The following is a 25,488-nucleotide window of genomic DNA, read 5'->3' as shown; positions in this document are numbered from 1 at the left end:
ATAGACGTTATGTATAACACAAATGAACTTATCTATGAAACAGAATCAGATTCACAGACATAGAGAATAGAATTGGGGTGGCCAAGGAGGAGGGGGTGTGGAGGAGGGATGGATTGGGAGTTTGGGAGTAGCAGATGGAAACTAGTATATAAAGGACAGATAAACACTAAGGTCCTAGCACAGACATCACTGATTCACTATACTTCACATAGGCCATGGATTTTGTAATTTTTTTTTTTCTCTTTGTCTCTTTAGGGCTGCACCCGCGGCATATGGAAGTTCCCAGGCTAGGGGTCCAACTGGAGCTGTAGCTGCCGGCATATGCCACAGCCACAGCAACGTGGGATCCAAGTTGTGTCTGCGACCTACACCACAGCTCACAGCAACGCTGGATCCTTAACCCGCTGAGCGAGGCCAGAGATGGAACCCGTGTCCTCATGGATGCTAGTCGGATTCGTTAACCACTAAGCCATGATGGGAACTCCTGTAATGCATTTTTAAAATCAAATTGTTACTATAGAGAGGCCCTCTGCAATAAACATTTGCCTGGTGCCCTACATGTCTTGGCTAAAAACGGTCCTCTGCTACATGGCCTCTGAATAGGATGAGGGCTTTCAGTTTAATCACATCCTCAGAGGCATCGGCAGAGCTCTGACCTGGTGCTTGGCTAACCAAGGGAAAGCCCAGTGAGGATAACCCTGGATCAGTGGTAGGTCACTTCTGAATTCTCCTGAGGTTGGGTAAGGGGCGATAATGTTTTTTATGTATATATGTATATATACATAATACATAAATGTTATATATGTAATAACATAAATATATAAAATGTTGCCCTATCTACACACCCTCCCCTAGTGAGAATTCAGAAGTGCCCTATCATTAAGCTAGGAGGTGTTTATGTATGTATATATATATATATATATATATATATATATGTAAATACACATATATGTATGTATAATACATGTCCATACATAAATAACTCAGGGAGAGAGAGGTTGAAGGAAAGGCAGTACTACCATGGCATTTTGCTAAATTTGAGGTAACTAGCAAATTGCTTCTCTGATCCTCATAGATTCTGACAGAATCATCTCTGTGTCCCTAGAACCTGTGCATTTGTGCACATTTGATTCAATAATGACATGCTAAGCAGTGGGAAGAATATACAGTCACACCTGCAGCTCCGACTGCTGTGGAGATCCTAAAGGAGGAGGCTGGACTTACCTGCGGACCTCACCTGCCCATGGCTGTCCCACCAGGCCTGGGTGCTGACGGACATCAGACAGTTCTGTTGATGACCACCCACCTACCCCAGGGCAATACTTCTGGTGGCCTGACTGACTGAGGCTGGGGGAAATGTGTGTGTGGAGGGGGACAGGAGGACCACCTTCCCTGAGATTGGGGGCTGGTTCTCCCTGGAGGTCTCATCAAAGTGTCATTCCCACAAAGTCCTGAAAGTTGGGGAGCCAGGTTAGAAATGGAGTGTACCATCAAGGGATCCACTGTGGAGGACTGAACCTACAGCTGCTCTTCCCTGGAAGATGGAGGAAGTCATATATCCTGCATAGCTTCAAGTTCAGCCTTGTACTTTAATTCCCTTGAGTTTCCTCACCCTTTCATTAAGTCATGACCCAGTACAGTCTTTGGAGGGAGGCCCTGGGGTGGCAAACAGAAGAGTAGGTGAGTCTGCTCACACTAGCTTCTTCCTCAGGGATGTTGGGGGACATGGCAGCCTCTTGAGGGAGATGGTAACTGGAGTTTTGGGTCAGGAGCTAAAGTGCAAGGTGGATGGTGGCCAAGCTGGGAACAGAAGGAGTTGGACACTGAGGAAGAACTTCCAGAGGAACTGAAGACAGAACGTTCATATCCTCAATATTTTCTAGAGGAAGTTGCCCCTGGGAGGGAGTGTTGGTTGTGTGCTTGGATTCCATGGTTTAAAAAATCAGGGATTAATGCTGGTTCTTTCTGGTGGGTGATTACGGATGAGTTTAATTTTTTTTCCCTATATTTTCTTTGGAAGAAAAAATGATTCTAACCCTTGTTAAAATGGTCAGGAAGATTTTATTCAAGACTATTTCAGAAAAGAATATGGCAATAAGGAAGAGAGATTAAGCTCTATAAAGGAAAGTGGGGATTTCCAGCCCAGGGTGGGAGTAGGTGGGTGGAAAATCACTAAGAGGAGACATCAAGGATAGTGGATTCTTGATAAAGTGGCTTAATAGGATTCTTACTAAAGGCAGGTCTGGATCGCAAGGGTGACCGATAAGAAAGATGGGGGTGGGGTTCTCATGAGCTGACAGCTGAATTCTTGCTATGACTGAATTAGACAGGCTAGTGACAGGGCCTAAGGGCAAGGCCTAATTGAAAAGAAGGCTCAGGGAGTTCCCCTCATGGCTCAGAAACAAACCTGACCAGCATCCATGAGGACTCAGGTTTGATCCCTGGCCTCACTCAGTGGGTTAAAGATCTGGCATTGCCCTGAGCTGTGGTGTAGGTCGCAGACATGGCTTAGATCTGGCATTGCTGTGGCTATGGCGTAGGCCAGCAGCTGCAGCTCTGATGGGAAACCTCCATATGTGGGCCTAAAAATACTAACAACAACAACAAAAAAACCCAAAAAACAAAAAAGAAAGGAAGAAAGAAAGAAAGAAAGAAAGAAAGAAAGAAAGAAAGAAAGAAAGAAAGAAAATAATGCTCAGAGGAGCTGGTCTAAAGTTTGGTGAAGGAGAGAATGTTTGTTACCCCATATTGGCCACAAATGTATAGCCATCTAAAATAAGAAACAAAAGGAGTTCTTGTCTTGGCTTAGCAGTTAACAAACCCAACTAGCATCCATAAGGATGCAGGTTTGATCCCTCGCCTCACTCACTGAGTTAAGGATCTGGAGTTGCTGTGAGCTGTGGTGTAGGTCAAAGACATGGCTTGGATCTGGCATTGCTGTGGCCGTGGTATAGGCTGGCAGCTACAGCTCCAATTTGACCCCTAGCCTAGGAACCTCCATATGCCATGGGTGTGGCCCTAAAAAGACAAAAGACAAAAAAAAAAAAAAAAGGGAAAAGAAACAAAAATTGATAACATTTTTAATAACAAAAATCCCCTCCCAAGAGATGTGACAGCTGTATGCAATGTGTTATCCTGGATTGGAATCTGACCAGAATTAATTTATTTTTCATTTTTTTGCCATTGTTGAGACAATTGGCTAACTCTAAATATGATTTAGATTAGACAATAGTACTGATGGAAATTTTCTGATTTTGATGATGACATCAGGGAATGTCCTTATTGTTAGAGAACACTCACTGAAGAATTTATCAATAAAGGAGCATCATGTCTTCAGCTTAATCTCAAGTGGTTTAGGAAAAAATAATATGTATCTAGAGAGACAGCAGGATAAAACTAATATGGGAAATATGTGCATTTGGGGAATCTGGGTGAAGGTTGATGGTAATTCTTGATATTTTTATAACTTCTGAAAATCTAAAATTATTTCAAAATAAATATTTAAAAAGAGAGAGGGTGGGAATCTAAACCTAAAGGACTGGGTCAAATGCTACTCTTTCCTGGAGATTTCTTTGAACTGAGACTGCGCCCTGCCCAACCTGCTTTGTGGTTACGTGATTACATGGACCATTGTTTTCTTGCAATTTTCTTCTGCCTGGATTTCCTTAAAGGCTCTTCCCTCTTTCTCCTCTAGAGGCAGCATCACAGGATGGGCCGCTGCTGGATTCCTGAACTCAAACTTCTGAGTCCCAAAGTTGCCTGTGCCACTTTCTAGCTTCTGGATCTTGGTCATTACCATGACTATTGACATCAGACTTCTCATCTATAAATGGTCATAACATAATGCACCACACAAGTTGTCCTGAGGAACACAGTACAATGCATGCCATGATTCTGATTCTAGCCGGAGCTCTCTAAATGTTACTTCCTCCCTTTTCTTTTCCCTTGAAAAGGGAACCTCCTTGGGAGATCTCATCAAAGTATCATCCCACAAAGGCCTTGCAGCCTCTGAGCACCCTTTTGACGTATTTATCTAAATATGTGAATCCAGTTCTCTGATAATTTCTGAAAAAGTTATTTCCACAACTAATATTGTGGGCAGTTTATATCATACTCCACAATGCTTGATAGTAGCTCACAGCAGCCCCTTAATGAATGTTGTTTACAAAGTAACTCTTGCCCACACGTTTTCTCATCTGGTCATCGCAGCATCCCTAAGGTGTAGAAACGCTCTTAAAGGTGTAAAATTTTGCCTGTGGTCATTAAGTTCAGGAGCCCCGTGGCTCGCTGTCTGGGCCATAGAACCCTCCTCCATAGCTCATGGCATGGAAACCCATCCAGTGATGCACAGCTATGGAACCTCTGCTCTGAGCAGGCTGTACTCAGAGCAGGGAGGTGATCCTTTCTGATTTAGAGGCACTTCTGATTTAATACCCACCTCCCTCTTTTTTTAAACAAAACACCCTTTTCATGGTCATGGCTACCCTCATTCCCAGGACTGCATTCCTATCAGCTGCAGGTGTCTTGCAGTTTTCAGAGCTCACATCTCCCAGGTACTTCCTAAATGCATCCCCATGCTTCTGGCTTAGAAGCTCGACTATATCAGCTGGGTCTGTGGTACTCCAAATGGCTGAAGACCCTGTAAGGAAAGGAAGTGAGGCAGACAACCAAATTTAGCAGGGATACAACCTAGTTTGGGAGGGTAAAGGCTCCAAGGGCTGCTTAAAGTAAGGTTATTATTTTGCCACTGAAAGCTTTAGCTACTTGGAAGTCTGACATCCTGAATCTGAAAAATCTTAGTTTCCACAACAGATTTCCTTAGACTTCTATTGCTTTTGAACAGTTTGTATAAGGTGGTTATTCAAACTGACAAATGAATGACATTTTCTTATTAGGAAAAGTTAGGCCTCTCTGACTAGTGAAACGTGATGTGCACAACTCTGTTTCAGTTCTCCTTTTCATGTTTGTGCCTAGCTTTCTGAAGTTACGCCCTATTCCAGAATCTTTTCCCTTGTTTTCATTACACCAAAGCGGTGCCAAGCAATGCGCATTTATTACGCGAATGAATGAAAGGAAGACAATTCCCAGCGAGCAGAACTGGCAAGAAGGGCCAAGTAAAGGGTCTACACGTTTATTTTCGTGAATTCTGTAAAGGATGTCATAGAGTATCTTCAACATTCAAGGACTCGATGCGGACGGCCGCAGTCCCACTGTCCGTTCATTAGTCAATGGCCAGAATGGGGTCAGGAGGGAGGGATTCTCTTTTTCGCCTGTCCTGAGCGTCCCGCGCAGCTCAGGAAGCACAGTCCCTGTAAGAATTTGAGAACGGAAAACTTCGCAGCGTCGGAAGAACCAGCCCTGGAGAGGACCTGCAGACATCCGAGGGTACAGTCGCAGATGTCGCGCCAGGGTGGGCAAGGGTTTCTATGTCTGCCTTGAGCGCGGAAAGCGGGGGTTGTAAAAAGGAGCGCCAGTGTGCTCCGGCCAGCTGGTGGCCGGAACATCTCTTCAGAGAGTCGCCTCGTCCGCGAGCGTTCACATCGTCGCCCCTGAACCAAGATCCCCCTCCTCTTTTCCCTGATGGGCCCTTTGCGCTGTCCGTCACCAGTCAGCGCCTGCAGCGGATCCCAAGGAGACTCTCCCCTCCGTACGGTACCAGCGGAGGCGGTGTTTGGAGGTACTGGGCGGGGCCAAGTCCTTCCAGGGCCCGCCCCTTGGCTGCGTAGCTGGGTGATTGGATGCTTCAGAAAGCCGCCTTGTAGGCTGTTCAAGGGAGTAAACGAGGGCTGGAGGTTGGTTCCCCGCTCGCATGCTGGGTACCCAGGCCCGGAGATCCCGCGTCCGAGCGGCCTCTAAGGCTGGGCTGCCCGCAGGGATTTGGGGGCCCTGGAGTGCTGCAGTCCTTTGGTTTCTCGTGTCAGAGATGTGTCTTTCCGAGCTCGCTGAAATTCTGAGAGCATTTGGGAAACTTCTGTCCCCAGTTCTTGCTCCCTACTTTCCACTGGGGAAGCAGTTGCTGAGTTGTTTTATTTCCTCCCCTAATCAGACTCTGTAAAAATAGCCGTGCGCCGGGGCGACCAAGCCAAGCTCTGCTGCTCCGCTGTCCTGGGCAGGGTGTGGACCTAAAAATACCCGGCGGTCTGGAGCCCTGTGCTCTGGATGCGGGCGGGTCCAGCCGGGCCGCAGAGGGCGTCTGGAGACCGGAGAAACGGCGGCCGCCTGGCCTCTCGCCTCGACCGGGGCTGTCCCTTTAAATCCTGGAGGAGGCAAAGAGAAAAAAGGAAAGAAAGAAAAAAGACGCGGAGCCCCAAGCGGAGGGTGGCTTTGCTCCCCCCCCCACTCCGCCCCCGCGCAGCGTCCTGACTGCCGCCCGCCGCCTCCGCGGGTCCTGGGCGCCCCCCGCAGCGCCGCCCACCGCCACAGTTACTGTCAAAATAGAAATTAATTGGAGCCGAGGAGGAGGTTGTAACGTAGCAAGTGCATGTGTGGCAGGGTGGGGAGGGGGCGCAGGGGAAGGGGCGGGCGCGAGCGAGAGGCGACCGCAGACATCCGGGCCCTTTAGCCCAGTGCGCACCCCGAACCGGTGGCGCGGGCAGCGCGGGCGCCGGGCGCGGGACGCGGGGCTGACAGCCGCGGCGCGGGAGGCGGGGCGCGAGGAGGGCGGAGGCGCGGCGCGGGGAGGGAGGAGCTGCCGCGCGCCCGCCACCGCCGCTCGGCTCCACACCGCCAGCGCAGCCCCGCCACGAGACTCTGACAGCCGCGCGGCCCGCGCTGCTCGGGCGCACAGGGACTGACGGACGGCGGCGGTGGCGAGGGAGGACTGAGGACCGCTGCCCCGCGCCTAGTCCGGGAGGCGTGCAGGTCCAGCGGCGGATAGAGGTGAGTGGCTTCGCGCGCTGTGCTGGGGCATCCGCTGCTAGGGTCGCGGTTTCCCCCGCACCTTGGTTGCCGAGGCAGGTCGGGGGTCGCGGAGCTCCCGGAGGGTGGCTCTGCATCGCGGGCGGTGGAGAGCGGTTTCCTGGGCTGTTGCTAGGAGGCCAGAGGTCCGCTCGCCCCGGGGCGCCGGCGGGGCAGAGGCGCCCTCGGCGTGGGGGGTAGGAGGCGGGGGGCTGCGGTGGCTATTCAGGGGCTCCGTGCGGCAGCCATGCGACGGGAGGAGGCGGGGGGAGGGAGGGAGGGAGGAGGGGAGAGCCAGCCGAGAGCGAGCCAGCGAGCGGGCGCCGCGCCTCCTGGCTGGCACCGCGGCCCGGAGCGAAGTGGCGCGCGGGCTGGAAGGGAACTTATGCGGACGCGTGCGGCCCGGGGTTCGGCGGTGCCTTCGGGCACGGGCGGGGCGGGCCTGTCAGCAGCCACAGGTGGTTTCTGCCAAAAGTTATACCGCACTTCTGCTGGGAAGGCGCGCGAACATTTTGGAGAGCGGCGGTTTCCTGAGACTTTGGCATCCGCACTGAGGTCTTATGCTGAGAATTAGGAAAGGGGCTGGAAAGTCTGGGACCGCACATCTTGCGACACGCCTCAAGGGCTTCGTGGCGGTCCCCGCTGGAGGTGGTTCCTTTGCAGGACTCCGAGACCCACGCTGCTGTCCAGTAGGGAAGTTCGGGAAATGGGCGCACGCACGGTTTCTCCGTGCCTCGGGAAAGTTAAGCCGAGACCAGCCCGGTATCTGTCGCCCGCACCGGGCAGCGCAAGGTCTCTTCCTAGTGACACGCACTAGGGAGCGCCTTCGCTCGTGGTGTGCGCATCTCTCGCTCCTTTGAAAGCAGATCGTCCTTGGCCGCTGTGTTGCTTTGTTATTAGGGCTGCTTCTCTGATTTCATTAGGAAGAGGATCGAGGAGGAACCAGAGAAAAGCGAAGCGGCAACGGCTCATTTTCTTTCAATCCAGCTGCGGAGGCTGGTACCCAAGCCTAGGTGTCAAGGGTCCAGGGCCAAGAGGAGCAAAGAGTTGGTGGCATGTGGCTGCCTGCCCAGAGAAACTCGCTGGTCTATTCTCCAGGCTAGGCCTGGGGTTTCTGGGGCCTCTGGGACAGAAAGAGGAATGAGGGTGGGAAGGGAAGACGTTTAGAAGAGGAAGATGTGCCTTGGTCAGCCCTGGGAGAGAGGCTCTGAGAGAAGTCCAGTGGTTTGGCCCCATTCCTCATTGGCCAGGTTGATGAATCCAGGGCAGTGAGGTTAGCACCACCCGGGTAGGTCCGCCCTGGGCTGAAAGAAATCATTATCCCCAGAGTGGGTCTGATACCCAGCTGTTGCAAGTCGGTACAGAACTGCATGAGAGTTGGAAACACTCAGCCCTTCATTCTGGCTGGTCCTGTTCCCACTCCCTGTTCCCCCAGCCCCAACAAGTACCTGAGAGGAAAGCATACCCTTGGCTTTAAAGGAAGTCACAGAATTTGGAAGCTGAAAGAGACTCTAGAAATTTTAGAAGCACTTATTTTACAGATGAGCAGATTCAGGCCCAAGGAAGGAGAAAGTGACCTTCCACAGTGGTTAGAGGCCAGGGAGACTAGAAATGACATCAGCCTCCCAGGCCAGGGTGGAGAGAGTTTCTCTGCAAGTCCTTGTAGGGCCTGAGATCAGAAATGCCACCCCCACACCCCCAGTCCATCATGGGCTCGTTATCTGGTACTTTTTACATCCAAGCTTGCCAGCTAATTTCCTGTCCCCTGCCCTTGGCTTAAAAAAAAAAAAAATCAGAACTGTCATTGCCCATTTGCAGTCTGACACTATCCCAACTTTTCCTGCTCCCTCCTCACCCCAAATTCCTCAAACTCCTTGTGTAACATAATGTGGCTTGATTAGCCAGAATGAGTTTGCAGCCTGTCTCACTGTGAAGCACTGTGAAGCACCCACTTTCGGTAGGATGCCAGAACTCTGTTTTCCTGGTAATTAGGTTTTACAGATATTTTTGAAAGGGAGCCCAATTCTGGATCAATTACTCTTGGACACAAACGCTGTGCTGTTGTGGATACTAAATGAGAAAGATGAGCAATTATCCGGGGGTGTTGGAATAAATGTTGTTATGAGTATTTGACACGCTATTAGACATCAATGAGTGGGTTTTCAGTAAATGTTTTTTACGTTGTATTTTATTGAGCAAACAAAGTGTCTTAATTAAAAAGAACTGTGCATTGGCCACTTAAATTTTAGGCACTTGTTTCTTACTCGTGTGTATGGGCAGGAAGGATTTGAATGGTAAACAGAATGATTAAGAGAACTTTTTTCTCCCAAACCTAAATACCTTAGGTCAGTGCTTATTCTTCAGTCTTTTCTTTTTTTTTTTTTTTTTTTTTTTGTCTTTTTTTTTTTTTTTTTTTTTTTTTTTTTTTTTTTTGTTGTTGTTGTTGTTGTTGTTGCTATTCTTGGCGCTCCGCGGCATATGGAGGTTCCAGGCTAGGGTTGAATCGGAGCTGTAGCCACTGGCCTACGCCAGAAGCACAGCAACGCAGGATCCGAGCCGCGTCTGCGACCTACACCACAGCTCACGCAACGCCGGATCGTTAACCCACTGAGCAAGGCAGGACCGAACCCGCAACCTCATGGTTCCTAGTCGGATTCGTTAACCACTGCGCCACGACGGGAACTCCTATTCTTCAGTCTTTAATGTCATGTACAGTCCAGCAGAACCCTGTTAAATCAAAACAGTTCTGGATTCAGCGTGTGTCAATCTATATTAGTCAGAAATGACCTAGAAGAGAGAATATTTTGTAAGTTTAATGCTTTCAAGGGCAGGCAGTATCAAGAATTCAAGGCTAATGCAGTGTCACTGAGCATAATTCTTCTCTCACGGACAGATCAGAATCTATGTCCCCATGGCTGTGCTTGGGGTTCCTGTAGAAGAAACCAAAATCTGGTATCTTTGTGATAATATAGTGTTATATTTTGACACTGCCTTTTCACTTTCATTCCATGCTCATCTCATGGGTAGCCCCTAGTTCAGCTCTTGGTTCATCTTACAGATGGAGAAACCAAGGCAGAGAAAGGGGAGAATGTGTTTCTTGCAAGTTCACTGTCTGCATTAACATACTCTGAGTGTGCAGGTTGGGGTTTCCGGGCTGACCTCCCTGTAAGAGGCCCCCTAATAATATTGCAAGCCCCTTGCCCAGCTCCAGCACTGCGGTTACCAAGGGGTGTAGAGGTGTGGTGGGGTTACAGTTACCATTCATAGGAGGCCACTGGCTCCCATGGGGGCCTGAAGGACTTGGTCCCCACCCCCACTGTGGGTGAGCCATTTCCCTCCCTCTTATAGCAGGCTGTGGGAACTTGGGCGGGGAGGGACCAGCTGGCTGAGGCTGGGGCGGGGGTGTGGGATCTGTGCCTGTGGAGGGCTGAGGGACTATTTATAACTCCTCCTCCCCTCCTGGGAAGAAGAGACTCAAGGGTCTGGAACCATGCTCTGCCGCTGACTTCTCCCTAGGATGGCTGTGCCCACTGGCAGAAAACCTGCTGCCCAACAAACTGCATGGCAGGTTCTGGAGTGAACCCTGACCTGGAGGGGCCCTGCAGGGCTCCTGGGAACTTGAGGTGCTCTGGGGGATTTGAGATACACGCATCATTTCCTAGAGCCGTTGTGTGCACTTTTTCTCAGGCACTGACTCCCTCATTTGCAAAAAATGAGGCATACCCCAGAAACCTCCCAGGGCAGAGCTTCAGAACCTACTAATGTGGGGGTAATTGGCTTTTCTGAATAATGGCAACAATTTTTTTTTTTTTTTTCTGCAGGAGGAGATCCTGAAAGGGGCAAATTAGGTGTGGCTCCCTCTGATCAGGGACTCTGGCATTTCTGTGAGGTCCTGGCTGGGAAGGTTAGAGCCCTTCCCCTCTCTCCCTTCCCCTTCCCCAGACTAGTCCCTGGTGGTCCCCCTCACCTCCCACTCTCCACGCCAATTCCCAATCCCACCTTTGTCTTCAGAGAAAGAGTACCAACCAGTTCACTGATGACAACTTCCTTTCTTCGATGGGGCATCTTTTCTCGCTGGGTCAGTGGAGGGAGGAATGAGGGTTTGGGGCAGAGGAAGCAGGCAAAGCCCTGAGCTTGTCTCTCTGTTTAACTCCTTGGAGTGAATTAATCCACCCCTCAGAACCATGTCAGGGGCTCACAGCAGGTTTTATAAGGCAAGTGGGCTGCTCCTGTGCTCCCCTCCCATGGGGTTTCCAGGATCTGGCCTCTGCCTGCCTCTCTGATCACTGTCTACGCCCTGTACTCGAACCACCTGGCCCCTTTTTGTTCCTGAAACACACCAAGCTCACATGTGTGCAGAATCTTCCCACAGCTGGCTTCACCTTGTCATTAGATCTCATCTGAAACAACCTAGCAATACATTCACAGCACCCCAGTCTGCCTGGGCTGTAATCTTGGTTCTCCTCCAGTCTATTGTCTGCCTCCCCTGCTAGAATGGAAGGTCCGTGAAGGCAGGGAGTTTGTCTGTTTTGCTTCCCATTGTATCCTTAGCATCAGTGCCTGGCATGCAGCAGTGGCTGAGGAAATAGTGGATGAACGGATATGCCCTTCAGTGCTAGGGGTTGATGAAGGTGAATCAGCCAGGGGCTGTGCTCTCAGAATCTCTTTAGCCTAGCGGTGGATATAAAGTTGGTTCATATGTACCCTTAGGTGTGGCAGGAAGGGAAGGTGGCATGCAAGAGGTATAGCCCAGTAGGCCATGGTCAAGCAGTGTTTTAGCCCTGATTTGACAAGGCTGGTTGGCTTAGGCACAGGTGTCTTCTTTCAGGTGTTGTGTTATGGGTCCAGGAGCTGACCCACCTCCTGGAATAAAGTTCCTCTAGCTTGCTTCTCTGTCTCTCTTTCTCTCCCTCTCTCTCTGTATTTATTTACTTCTTTGGTGAGCAAGAGCTCCAAGCATAATGCCATCCTTGGAGAGTCAGGAATGTTGTGTTTTTCCACCAGCTCCATTCATTTGCAGCCTCCTCAGAGCAGCTGTGGACAGCTGGCTGCCAGCGTGGATGCAGGGAAAGCTTCTCTTCAGGGCCAAGGGGTACGCTCAGCCCCGTGTGAACGGGGAATTTCATTTGTGTTTCACACCCTGCTGATTTCCAGACCCCACTGAAATGGTGCCTGTAAAAACAGATTCATGAGGAAATTAAAAAACTATTAGCATTTCAGTTTACTGCTTATTTTCTGCTTAGAGGAGCAATAAGGGTCATGAGAGAAAATTTGGAAACTGTGGAAAGGTATGAAATTAAAACCAAAAACTGCTTATAACACCCTAATTTGGCTGTATTTCCTTCCAGTCTTTTTTCATACATCCACTAAAACACACACACACACACACACGCACACATATGCACAAATAAATGTAATAAGATTAAATACTGTTTTCTAAAACTTTTAATACCCAGATCATCTTTTAATGAAGAGAAGTTTCTTTTTCTTGGGAGTCTGGGACATTCCCAGCGTAAATCATTGCTATGTAGAAGAAAATGTATTTTCCAAGTCTCCTCATTGGCCAAGAACATTTCGGTAAGCTTTACCATCTGCAGTTTGAATTAGGAAAATAGCACCCCCCTATCCCACCCCAACGCTTTGCAGATGGGCTTAGAAAGGTACTTCTCACTATACACCTGCCTCCATCACTGTGTTAAGAGCCACTGGTGTATGGTATAGCAAGCTGTCCCTTACCAAGTGTTCTATCACACTTACCAATGCCATCATGTTCTTTAGAATCATTTATTAATCATTAATCATTTATGAATCATTCCTTGACCCAAAAATAACAGCAGGAGAATCTTGAGAAATGTGAACCAGTATTTTTTTTTTTGGTCTTTTTTTTTTAGGGCCACAACAACGGCACATGGGGGTTCCCAGGTTAGGGGTCCATTCAGAGCTGTAGCTGCTGGCCTACACCACAGCCACAGCAACATGGGATCTGAGCCATGTCTGCAACCTACACCACAGCTCACAGCAATACCAGATCCTTAACTCACTGAGCGAGGCCAGGGACTGAACTCACATCCTTATGAATGCTAGTCGGGTTCGTTAACCACTGAGCCACAACGGGAATTCCATAAACTAGTATGTTCACATAGTGTGTTTAGGGCATCACTGTTTTGGGGGAAATCTTGACTCCTTCAGAAGCCCAGGCAGGGACTTTGTCACCGTCACTGCTGTGCCCCAGACTGTAGAACACCCATAGAGTATAGAAGAAGCCAAGTGTGCCGTGGATGCTCAGGAAATATTTAGCTGAGTGTGTTGAATGTACATAATCCTTCCTGTGGGAGGTGAGGCGCTGGCTAAGCCTGTCTGTGTCAAGGCTTCAGGTGCGAGTGAGTTTGCTGGGAAGGGAGTGCACGGCCCTGGGGGAGGGGTGGAGAAGAGCATCACCTCCTGGGAGGTGGACTGGGAAGCAGCTTTCTGGCTTGACAGTTTTGATGGGGCTTTGGAGGAGGTGAAGTTGAGGTGGAGTCCTGATATAAGGAGCTAGAGGCACTTAACTCACAAGACAGGAACTAGAGGGCACCCAGGCAGGAGGAACCTCAAGGTCAAGAGAGCCCCAAGGTCAAGCAGTCAGGGACAGGTGTGCCAGCCTAGGATGTGGGGTGCAGCCCATCCAGAGAGTGGCTAGAGATGGAGAGGGAACTGGGCAGCTCTGCAAGAGCCCAGAACCTCTTTCCAGGAGAGGATGGGTCCCTGGGGACCATGGAGCCTTCCACCCCGCCTTCAGGCAGATAATGTCCCCATTCCACAGATGAGGAAACCAAGGCCTGGAGAAGTGAATTGGTGGGGAGGAACATGGGTCCAGAGCCGATCAGACCTGAATCCTGTGACTTGGCCCCTTGACTAATCCTGTGGTCACCTCGGGCACATTACTTAACCCTCCTAAGCTTGAGTTTCCTCTTCTAGAAATTTCATGGGGTGGTCGGGCAAATGGGATGAGATGATACCCACAAAGCACTCAGCCCAGCTCCTGGAAAAAATGAGGAGTCCCATGGGGAAGCCAGTATTGTCCCTGGGTTTTATGAATTTCTGTTTCTAACCTGAAAGAGAGAGGAGAGGGATGACCGAGGGGTCATGCTGAAGAACATTTAAGACTTTGTTCTCTTCCTCTTCCCCCCTCCTCCCCAAGCTACCATGATACTTCAGGAGATGAAAATCCTCCCAGCCAGATGACCATTGGAAAGTCAGTGCTCCCATGCAGGTAGAATTAGTGCCATTTGAGGGGTGGCGGGGTCCCTCCCCTTCCCTGCCTTCCTGCCTCCTGCAGAAGGGGGGACACACTTCTTACAACCACCCTGAGGCTTCAGAGGCTCAGTCTAGATGTCACTGTCAGGGGCACACTGTCTACTCAGGAACACCTGGTATGGTTGGGCTTTAGCATTAGAGAATGGCCACCCAGAGAAGGGGACATGGGACAGATCGGTTCTGCTGACTGGGAGCTAAGAGGATAAACCATTTATAATCTGGAGCAGCACAGTCTAATGAAGATATGATGTAAGTCATCCATGTGATTTAAAGTTTTCTAGTAGTCACAGTTTTTTATTTTATTTTATTTTATTTATTTATTTTTAAGGCCATACCTGCGGCATATGGAAATTCCCAGGCTAGGGTTTGAATCGGAGCTGCAGCTGCCGGCCTACACCACAGCCACAGCAATGCCAGATCCAAGCTGCGTCTGTGGCCTATGCTGAAGCTCATGGCAACACCAGATCCTTAACCCACTGAGTGGGGCAGGGATCGAACTCACCTCCTCCTGGGTGGTAGTTGGATTTGTTACTGCTGAGCCACAATGGGAATTTCAAGTAGTCACATTTTAAAACGGCAAAAAGAAATGGGCAGAAGTTCCCTGGTGGCTCAGTGGGTTAAGAATCCATCATTGTCGCTGCTGTGGCTCTAGTTACTGCTGTGGCATGTGTTCCATCCCTGGCCCAGGAACTTCTGCACGTCACAGGTGCAGTCAAAGAAAAAAAAAAATTGGAGTTCCCGTCGTGGCGCAGTGGTTAACGAATCCGACTAGGAACCATGAGGTTGCGGGTTCGGTCCCTGCCCTTGCTCAGTGGGTTAACGATCCGGCGTTGCCGTGAGCTGTGGTGTAGGTTGCAGACGCGGCTCGGATCCCGCGTTGCTGTGGCTCTGGCGTAGGCTGGTGGCTACAGCTCCGATTCAACCCCTAGCCTGGGAACCTCCATATGCCGCGGGAGTGGCCCAAGAAATAGCAACAACAACAACAACAAAAGACAAAAAAAAAAAAAAAAAAGAAAAAAAAATTGAAAAAAAAGAAATGGGCAAAATGAACTTTAGTAAGGCCTTTTGTTTAACCCAATATATCCAGAATATTACCACTTCAACCTGTGACACTAGTCACATTTCAAGAGCTCTGTAGTCCTCTGGGGACAGGGCAGTGAGCCTGGGGCATAGGTTGGGAGGGCCAGTCTGGGGAGGCTGGTGCTACTTGCAGGCTCTGCATGGCGAGGGAAGGCAGTGGGGCCTCTGGGAGGGAACTCGTCAAGAGCAAGCAAATTAGGGAAGAAGTGAAGTGTTCTGAGACCTGACTTTTATTCCGGCCAATGGAGCGTGAATTGTTTACTCCTGGGAGCCATTCCGCTGCTGGCCTCAGTTTCCTCATCTGCAAAATGAGGTTATGTGACCTCAGAGCCAGTGTGGCTTTGGTGTTCTAATTCCTGTGAGAAAGGCACGGAGAGCAAATTTAGCCACTTACTGAGTTTGAAGTGGGTGGAGGCAGGGCTTGGAGAAAAAGTTTGGGTAACAGAGAAAACTCCTGGGCCCCACGTTTTAAAGCATCTCATTAGAAAGTTCCTTCTGGGAGTTCCCATTGTGGCTCATTGGGTTAAGAACACAATATAGTGTCGGTGAAGATGTGGGTTCTGCATTGCTGTGGCTGAGGCTGCAGCTCCAATTCAACCCCTAGCCTGGGAACCCCCATATGCCACAGGTGTGATCCTAAAAAGAAAAAAGAAAGAAAGCAGGCTCTGTCTGGACAGTTTAGAGAGGCATGCATGTCTTTGTAAGCCTCTCCAAGAATGGACAATATCCAGTCACTGCCATTAAGTTGCATTTATTTAAAAGTATGTTTCGGGAATGTTTTGGCGGTGGGGAGGCTGTGTTAACTATTATTTTTTAAAAATGACATGTTTTCATTGTCTTTAAACCCTGATGCTGTCTCTTGTTCCTGGTCATCCCAGATGGCTGTGAATGGCAGCCATTAAAGAGGGGAAGGGCCCTGCAGGAAATATTAGAACAAAAAAGGAAATATTTCAGCTCTGTCATACATGGGCACTTGGCCTGTCCAGAGAGGATGTGGCAAGAGAGAGAGGAAAAAAGCAGCAGGTGTGTTTGGAGGGAAGGGTGTGTCCGCAAGTGTATTTTAAGCTCCTGAAGTCAGAGGCACTGGTTTCACTGCCTTCTAGTGAAGAGGGATTTGAGGTTTTTATCTCCCTGCTGCAGACTTCTGTGGGGGGGGGGCGGTAAGGAAACGCTCCTTTTTAAGGACTGTCTCTTCTCTTTAAACTAGATTGGCACAAAGTAGCTTTCTGAATCTACCAGAGGGTCTCCTTGTTCCCACAGGGTAAAGGGCCTCTGTGCTCTGAGAGCTGGTCCAAGCCCTTCACAGATGAGCAAAGGGAGGGTCAGAGAGGCCCTGCCCCTCTCTGAGGTCCCCCAGGAAGGCAGGGAGGAGTCCATGCCAGCATTCTCCACTGCCACACGTCCTTTGGGCCACACAAGGGGGCCTCCTTCGTTTTTGTCTTCTCCGCAGTTAACATATGACTCAGCTGGGCTGCCTTGAACCATTTTTTTTTGTCTTTTTTTTTTTTTTTTTTTTTTTTTTTTTTTTTTTAGGGCCGCACCCAAGGCTTACAGAGGTTCCCAGGCTAGGGGTCGAATTGGAGTTGTAGCTGCCGGCCTACACCACAGGCACAGAAACTCTGGATCTGAGCCGGATCTGTGACCCACACCATAGCTCATGGCAACACCGGATCCTTGACCCACTGAGTGAGGCCAGGGATCAAACCCGAAACCTCATGTTTCCTAGTTGGATTCGTTAACCACTGAGCCACGACGGGAACTCCTCCTTGAACCATTTTTCAATGAGGGTTTCTCTTTTCTGTTTTCCTCAACTAGATTTTTTATTACTTTTCCACACATTGTTTGCTTTGAATTTCTAATTTAATTTTTTCAAATAGGTCAATACTTACCTGGTTTAAAATTCAAAAGGTACAAAAGGGTATTCAAAGTGAAATTTCTTTCTCTTACCCTGTCTCTTAGTTCCCTTAGCCCTACTACTGGTTTCTTCGGTTTAAAGATATTTACTGCACAGACTGGAAAATATGTATATGTGCGTGTATGTGTACATACATGTGCCTGCGTATTTTTACATTTTTTTTTTTACCTGAATGGAGGCGTACCGTACACATTATTGTTTCACTTTACATTTTCCACTAAACAGTAAATCTTGGAGGTATGTCTGTCTGATTATAAAGAACTACTTCATTCTTTTTTTGCTTACTTGTTTTGACTATCTAAATTCCATCGAATGGCTATACCTTGACTTACTTAATCAGCCCTTATAGATGGATATTTTGATTGTTTCCAGTCTTTTGCTTATCTAATACCTTTGGTTCTTACCCAGTGATTTTTTTTTTTTTTTTTGCTTTTTAGGGCCGCATCCACAGCATATCAAAGTTCCCAAGCTAGGGGCCCACTTGGAGCTACAGCTGCCTGCCTACACCACAGCCACAGCAATGCAGGATCCGAGGGACGTCTTCAACCCACACCACAGCTCATGGCAACGCCAGATCCTTAACCCACTGAGTGAGGCCAGGGATCGAACCCGCAACGTCATGGTTACTAGTCAGATTCGTTTCCACTGTGCCACAACGGAAAGTCCTTTTTTTTTTTGTTTTTTGTTTTTTTAATGAAAGCAAACCTTGAGCTTTCTTTTTTTAAATGAAAGCAAACCTGAATACAGACAAATTGATAGCATTCTAAGCTTACTGATTTATGATGCTTCAAAGAAAGAAATCGTTTAATTATATAAGGATTAAGAGCAGCATAAAGCAACTTTTTTTTTTTTTTTGCATTAAACTTCCTGGAAAACAAATCATGTGGTTGACATTATTAAACCAGTGTTTCTTGAGTTCCTACTGTGTGCTGGTGCTGGGCACTGGACCAGGCAATGGGTGGGGTTGGGGACGCAAAGAAGAAGGTTTGCAGGACAGCCTTCTTGTTCTGGGCCTGGAGTCAGCCGCAGGGTGGGGGTGACTTTGATGGGGGAAGACAACAGCTAATCAAAGCCACAGAGAGGATGTTGAGTCCTTCGATGGGGGGTGGGGTACAGGGTGTCAGAGCGGGGGGGTTAAGGCTGACTGACTGTATGTGAGCAGCAAGGTCTCCCACTCTCAGCTCGTGGCATCATGTCCTTGGTCCCCCTCAGCTACCTCTCCTGGCCACCATCCATGTGCAGGCTTCTCCAAGGAGCAGGATCTGGGACCTCGGCTCAGCTAGGCAGGCTTTGTGTCCTTGCTGTGCTCCTCTTGACCTCGAGGGGCTTTGAGATCCCTTCTCCCAGGAAAACAGAGCTGTCTTCAGTCTGGTGAGCAGGGCTCTCCCTCCAGCCAATCCCTTCTTAGCAAATGGGCAGTGGTGGCAGAGCAGCGCTGTGAACAGAGGGCATTGGGATCAGCGGGGAGAAATCAACCCCACTGTATTGAAGGAAGCACCCTTTACCCACGTGAACTGGGGTTCCTTGGGCTGTCCCTGAGTCTATGCAGCTCTGTGTTCCCCTCCCGGATTGAGAGGCATCTGCTTTCCGGGAACACTGGCCCCAATCCTGGCAGCCTGCCCTCTTGGGGGGGGTGGGGCTCAGAATGCTTTCCAGAAGCAGCCCACAGCCTGAGTGTAGACCTTTATCAGCCGGGTTGAAGGCAACTAACTAAGTTTCAGAAGAGTTCCAGGCTGGCCCTTGAAATTGCCTTTCACAAAGAATTTTTGCTTGTGTGGCGGGGGCGGGGGGAGGGAAACTGGGGTCCTACCATGAACATACAAGGTGCATTGAAGCCCCCCCCCAGCCCCCGTGTCTTTAGCCTGGGCTGAGTTTCGCAGGGCATACGAAGAAGCCCAAGACATGGTTTTGGCCTCAAGGATCTGAAAATCCAGCTGGGAAAATGATGATGTATATAAGATACACAAGCCTGATGCTGAAGGGCTCAGTGATGCATATCTGGTAAGAGCTGGGAGATTAAAGGAAAAGAGAGGTGGTATGGCTGGAGTAGACAGGATGCAAGATTTCAGATGAAGCTCAGAAAGGGCATGTGGTGGGAGGATGGGCACTGATATCCACTTAGCAACTGCTGCGTGGCTGGCGTGGCCTGGGCATGATACGCCCATTAAATCCTACAGCAACGTTTGACTGGACATTACTTCCACTTAATGGAGCTCAGATTTCAGAACCCATATTCTGTTCACCTAAGTTGGTACTTAGGTTCCTGGAGCTTGTTGATGGAGAGGGGAACAGTTTGTGCAAAGGAACAGTGGGGGGACCAACGTGTCCTGAGTCACCCTTGTCCGGGAAGTCTTCTCTTAGCAGAAGGGCCCATGTAGGAGGCAGGAAGGAATACATTTGTTTAAGGGGGTCAGGCTTGGAGGATTAACTGCAGGAAGCCTTAACTCCCAGGCCGTTTAGCCCTCTGTCCAGTTCACTTCTGGTTTTACCTGATTTAGGCCCAATTCTGGTATGTTTCAGAGGATGGCATAATGTCAATATTTGCATTAAGCAATAAGAATTTAGGAATAGGGAGTTCCCGATGTGGCTCAACAGGATAGTTGGCATCTCTGCAGCCCTAGGATGCTGGTTTGATCGCTTGCCTGGCAAGCGTGGGTTGCAACTGCAGCTCGGATCTGATCCCTGGTCTGGGAACTCTGAATGCTGCAGGCAAAAAAAAAAAAAAAAAAAAAAAAAGAGAGATAATCCACTTGATACCAAGTATTAAAACCATGTATTTCAGTCCAGAACCAAACTGGGATTATTTTTATCCATTGACCAGTATCTCTTTCCTATGACGTTTTGGGACATTGTTTCTAGAGCCACTTAAGGCACTGTTATAAAAATGCAACTACCAGCACAAAGGAATATCAGATCACTGGAATCAGATGTTGAGACATCCCAGAGGTGGGCATTTATCCGTGTTCTCTAATCCTGTAAATAGATGGTTCTGTATTTCAGCTTCTCTGAGCGCCATATGACTTGTTAATGGCCTTGTAGCTCACAGTCAAGGATGAGGATTCCTCTTTCATTATGCTCTCTGTGTGGTGTGGGCCAAGTCGTAAGTGTGGTTAGGGGTAGTGAATGGACAGAGGAAAGGGTGTGAGGTCTAGTAAATGCTGTGTAGTGGTTGGGCTGTGAGATGTGGTGAAGAGATTCAAGGACCTTGTTCCAAGGCCCAAGCTTGCATCAGTGTCTTCCAGTGGCTTTTTATCCATCTCTGTCATCTCAGGGTTCCTCTGTCCTAGCACTAACTTAAAAATAAGTACAAACCACTTGAATAAAAAAAGCCCATTTGTTGTTTTTCTGACGCCTTTAGCATTGGGAATTGATGAAGTCTTAGTAGATCTGATGGGGTTGTGGCCATTTTCTTAGGCTTCTTGCCTTCACTCTCATAGAATATAGAAAGCTCTTTGAGGGAAGGAAAATGTTTCCTATTTCTGGTTTAGCTCTGATGTTAGATGTACTTGTGCCCATTTGGCAAATCATCCCCCAAATCATATTTCAGCTAGTTTCTGAGAACTTGGAAATCCTGCTCACAAGCTGGATGGTACCTATGAGAAAGCAGAGGGCAAGATTCCGTCACTATCCTTGCCCACCGTGGGAACAATGATGACTGTGTGCTTGCCTTTGTCTGGAGCTCTGGGATGTTTTCCTAAGAAGCTTTGTGAGGAGAGTGGGACTGGAGAGAACGGTTGTCAAAGTGAATTATTTAATAAAATAATATTTCTGCTTGCATTATGGAAAACTAAATCGCACTGTGCTTTATCTCCATTGCTTTGCCAGAGATCCCTCATGACAGATTCCAAGGCAGCAGATCAAGCCACCTTGCTGAGCGTCACCTATTTGCCGAAGTCATTAAAAGCCATTGTTTAACTAGAGGCTTCTCTGTTCCTTCCTAACAGTTTTCAAGACCCCGCATTTGCACAGACCTGACTCAGCAACATTCTATTTTGGGAGATTCTTACCTCTTCTCAGATTCTGGACTGCAGTTCCCTAGTTTTCTGCTTTGTGCTCAGGGATGGCTATAATGCAGATCTTGAGTCCAGGTCTGAAGCAGTCTTGCTGGCAAAACGATACGTCTCTATAGCAGAACTCTGCCCAGCCACTGGGTACCAGAACCACCTGGTTCCCCCTTCTGCCTTCCTCATGGACAAAGTAATATTTTTACCATGGTAAATTGTTACATTCCCTGGGAAAGTAGTTATTTGCCACAAGGGTAACACATTTCAAGAGAACCAGCAGGCTGGCACACAGAGCTGCCTTCACCTACCCCTGACCCTCCCCCCCCCCAACTCCTCCCTCCCTCTCCCTCTCTCCTTCCCTACTTAAATGGGATCATAGATAGAAATCGAGCACCCAGCATAGTGGCAGTCACAGAGCCCAGAACTCAATACATATCATCGATTACGACTAATATCATAATTCTCATGTTCAAAAGGAAACTATAGCCCCCCAGTCCCTTTGTGGTCACACTTGAGAGTCAGAAAGCTCTCCCAGCCTAGTGACCCATTCTGTTTTTTTTTTTTTTTTTAATACTCCATCCTTCATACACACACAGCACATTAAGAGTCTGTTCATTCTTGGGATGTGCGCGAAATTCCAATTCCTGTCAGGAGAATTTATGTGTGGTTTTAGAGGGGATAATCGACCAGTTAGTATGTGCGCACTGATTTTATACACATACGCGTTGCCGTTTACAGCACACATTATAACATCTTCAGTCTCTGCCAAGAATGTGTATTTCTTAGCCCCGTGCATTTGCATATTATGGGTTCATAATTTCAAATTGCTGTAAAGATCTCTACAGAAAAATGTAGTCACTGTACTCGGATGTTCTAAATCTCTATGTAGTAATAGACCTGGCTAATTTTTGCCCCTGCTAATGTCCCAGCCTTGTAATTTCTTCCCTCTCTCTCTCCCATACACACACACACACACACACACACACACACACACACACACACACTCACACACGCATGCACGCACGCACACCTCTGACTTTACTTCTAAGCAGGGATTTACTAGCTGGGAGCTGAGTTATGCTGTTTATTTCCTAGACTTCATTACCTTTCCAAAATGTATCATACACTTGGCACAGTGTACTATGGTCTTATTACAGATGATTAAAAAGAAAAGATTTATCAAATAAATGAACCCACTGCATCAGATCTTTCCCTGTTTGGGTCCCTGGCTTCCCACCCTCAGCCACCCTGCAGCTTTAGTCACCTGCTGTGCTTCTGGCTTAGCTGTGCTCCCTGACACGGCAGAGAGCCCTTCACAAATTGCCCTTTCAAGCTAATCACACCAGAAAATCCAGCCACCCACACCCCACCCTCTAATTAATCATTAGAGAATCTGCCATTGGCAGTGGGAGATTTGGCCAAACAAAATAGAGCAGGGGAAAGAAAAGAAACTTAAGACATTTTTCAGGTCTTGCAGGTATAAGTACCCGAATTTGAAAAACAGCCACTTGGAGATTTTCTTCTTGAAGTTTAGAGAGAAAAAAAGGATGCCAAGTTAAAATCTGTTCTCTCTCATTTCAGTGTAGGGAGAATTAAATAGCTGAGCCTAGATGCGATGGTTGCAATGGAGATGCTGCAGAAATCCACTGTTGAGTGGCTGACCTGGGGATCACTGCACCATGGAACCGACCAGAGCGAAAAAGGGGGCTCGGTGGCTTTTTCCATTGTGTGGTCTGCCTTGCTCTTTTGATGCTCAGTCAGAAAATAAATACTACCCTGAAGGTTGGGAACTGTGTGCCCTTTGGCATATCTGGGAGTGACCTGGCTTCCTGAAGGCAAAGGGACATCCTTTTCCAGCTGCTAAAGTGGCAGCTGTCTGTGACTCAGATGTTGAGGTCGTTGACCTCAAGGTGCTTAGGATCACCCTGCTGCCTCTTGAGTTCTGCCCTTTGTGGCTTATTTTAACTTAGGAACAAGTGCTTTAGTCCTCTGAGTGTGTGTGTGTGTGTGTGTGTGTGTGTGTGTGTGCGTGCGCGCGCGTGCATTTCAAAGAAGTCCTGATCCAAACTTCCTTTCGTTTTGATTCAGAGCTTAATTGCAGAAGAATCAAATGCAAACTCTACATTTACAAAATTCTCTTTTAAAAACATTTTTGACAGCTTTATTGAGGATAATTTTAAACAGCATTCACATTGTTTTAGGTTTACAATTCAATGATTATTTTTAAATGACATATTATTAAATATACATACATGTATGCCAGGGAGAGGGGGTTGCTAGTGAGGCAGGGACGGTGGAAGGGGGATGAAGGAGGAAGAAATCTCTTGTCTAGGCAGCCTGTGCACTTGCGTTCTCTCCCTTCACCATCCCTTCTGCGGAAGGAGCCATGTGGGCAGGAAGTGTGAAGGGCAGAGCAGGCCAACGGGCTGGGGAGACACTCTGGGTGGCTCCCCCCATTCTTCTCTGGCCCCAGCCTGGTAGGTGGGGCTCCTCAGGGCTTGGACAACCACTGCTCCTCCCTGGTCATGAACAGTTCACAAATGCCAAGGTATTGTCATATCAAAAGCATATTCACTTGCACCTTTTCCTTTTCTCACTCAGACTGTGCTGCGGTGGCTCTCTGAGGTCATCCAGGCCAGCTCCCCTATATACACACAACCAAATACTGTCCCTGGGGCTGAAGTAAGTGGTCCTGGGACACTTCCTGGTCAGCGAGGGAGCTGGGACCAGATCCTGGTCTCCTTACCGTTCAGGACAGTGGAATGGCCTTCTCATTGTGCTGCCCTGTCAGAATGGCCTAACGTGGGCAGGAAAGTGGGCAGGAAGGCAGAGTGGAGGTCACCAAAGACCCATTTATCTCCTTACAGGCATTTCCTGTACCAGCTCCCTAGCCCTGCTCTAGAGCTGTCTTTTGCTGCTTTAAAGCTAGGATCTCAGCAAGGATGCTGCGCTGTCCCAGTCTGATTTATCAGCACGTCTCATCATCCAGCAAGATGATGAAAGGAGCAGAGGTCAAGTGGAGAACCCATTCCCTCGGACCTTTGTTCCAGAAGCAGCAATCCTTTGATTACACCTGACAAGCCCGAGCAAGAAATTAGGCCAAACAGAGGAAGAGCCATAGCTTGTACATAGACCTCTGGGTAGAAACCATTGTTTTCAACCCCGGTTGCTTTTTGTTGGTGTGTATGTGTATGTGTGTTTTGAAAGACATTTCTGAGAAAATTATGTTGGGAGGGTTAAAAAAGAGCATTTCATCTTGAAGATTCAAAGCTGTGAACACAAAGTTAGCGAAGAAACCAATTGTGTGTAGATGCAAGTAGTTATGAGATACCCAATGTGCGGTGGGAAGGGACCATCTGATGCTTTGGAAGGCAAACAGCCCTTCTCTCTGATTCAAGCCACCATCCTAGGGAATTCGCCCTGCTGGGATGCTTACTTAAAAGGCTTTTCCTTTCAGCCTTTGCCAGCTGGTGTGGAGCCGAAAGCCAACGAATGGGGCAGAAAGCCAAGCTTTCCCTTGTGCTGAGAGCCAGAGGAGGAGAAGTAGGTAGACGGCAAACCCGAACAGAGCAGCAAAGTCGTGACTGTCAAACAGTGGCAGTTACAGCCGGACAGTTGAATGCTTGAGCCTGTAGGGACTAAATGAGCCAGGAAGACAGGCGTGTCCTAGAGCAGTGATTCTCCAAAGGGAGTCCCTGGACCAGCCACATCAGCAGCTCCTGGGAACTTGTGAGAGATGCAAATGTTAGGCCCCACCCACTTGAGATCACCTGAATCACAAATTCTAGGGGTGAGCCCATCGATCTGTAGTTTAACAATCCTTCCTGGAGGTTCTGATGAACTCTCAAGTTTGAGAGCCACAGCTGCAGGAAGAGTGAGGGTTATGCTAAGGCATGATCAATCGATCTATTACAGCTGATGCTCAAAGTACTGATTCTGTATTGTTTTGTGACTATCATAATTTAAGTAGTGTCTGGTTAATTTAATAAAAGTTGTATTATAGAATGTGTAGTTGACAGAATTGCATATTAAAAATCCAGTAAATGGGACATTATACTTTGCTTAAACATGGTAAGTCTAAAATAGTTCCATGCATTTCTAATAAAATTTTATTATAGATGCTTTAGAAAACAGAAACCCCAAATCCCAGTGAACTTCACTCAGCAAGAGCATAAAAGAGATCTTGAGAATCAGATTGACTGGCTTTAACTCCTGGACCTGCCACTTACTAGCAATGGGAAGTCGAATGTGTTACTTAAGATTTCTGAGTCTCGGAGTTCCTGTCGTGGTGCAGCG

General features: G+C 48.3%; 1 protein-coding gene across 1 annotated transcript in view; it reads left to right on the top strand.

Moving 5' to 3' along the window:
- Nucleotides 6,660-25,488, top strand: part of ZBTB7C (zinc finger and BTB domain containing 7C) — a 404,866-nt gene continuing 386,037 nt past the window's right edge. The window contains exon 1 of the mRNA XM_021092801.1: nt 6,660-6,879. The gene's annotated coding sequence lies outside the window, so the exon portion shown is untranslated. The remainder of the gene's footprint in view (nt 6,880-25,488) is intronic.

This window comes from Sus scrofa, chromosome 1 (genome assembly GCF_000003025.6).
Source record: "Sus scrofa isolate TJ Tabasco breed Duroc chromosome 1, Sscrofa11.1, whole genome shotgun sequence".
NCBI classification, from domain to species: Eukaryota; Metazoa; Chordata; class Mammalia; order Artiodactyla; family Suidae; genus Sus; species Sus scrofa.
The sequence above is the reverse complement of the archived record's forward strand: the minus strand, read 5'-3'. Positions and strand labels throughout refer to the sequence as shown.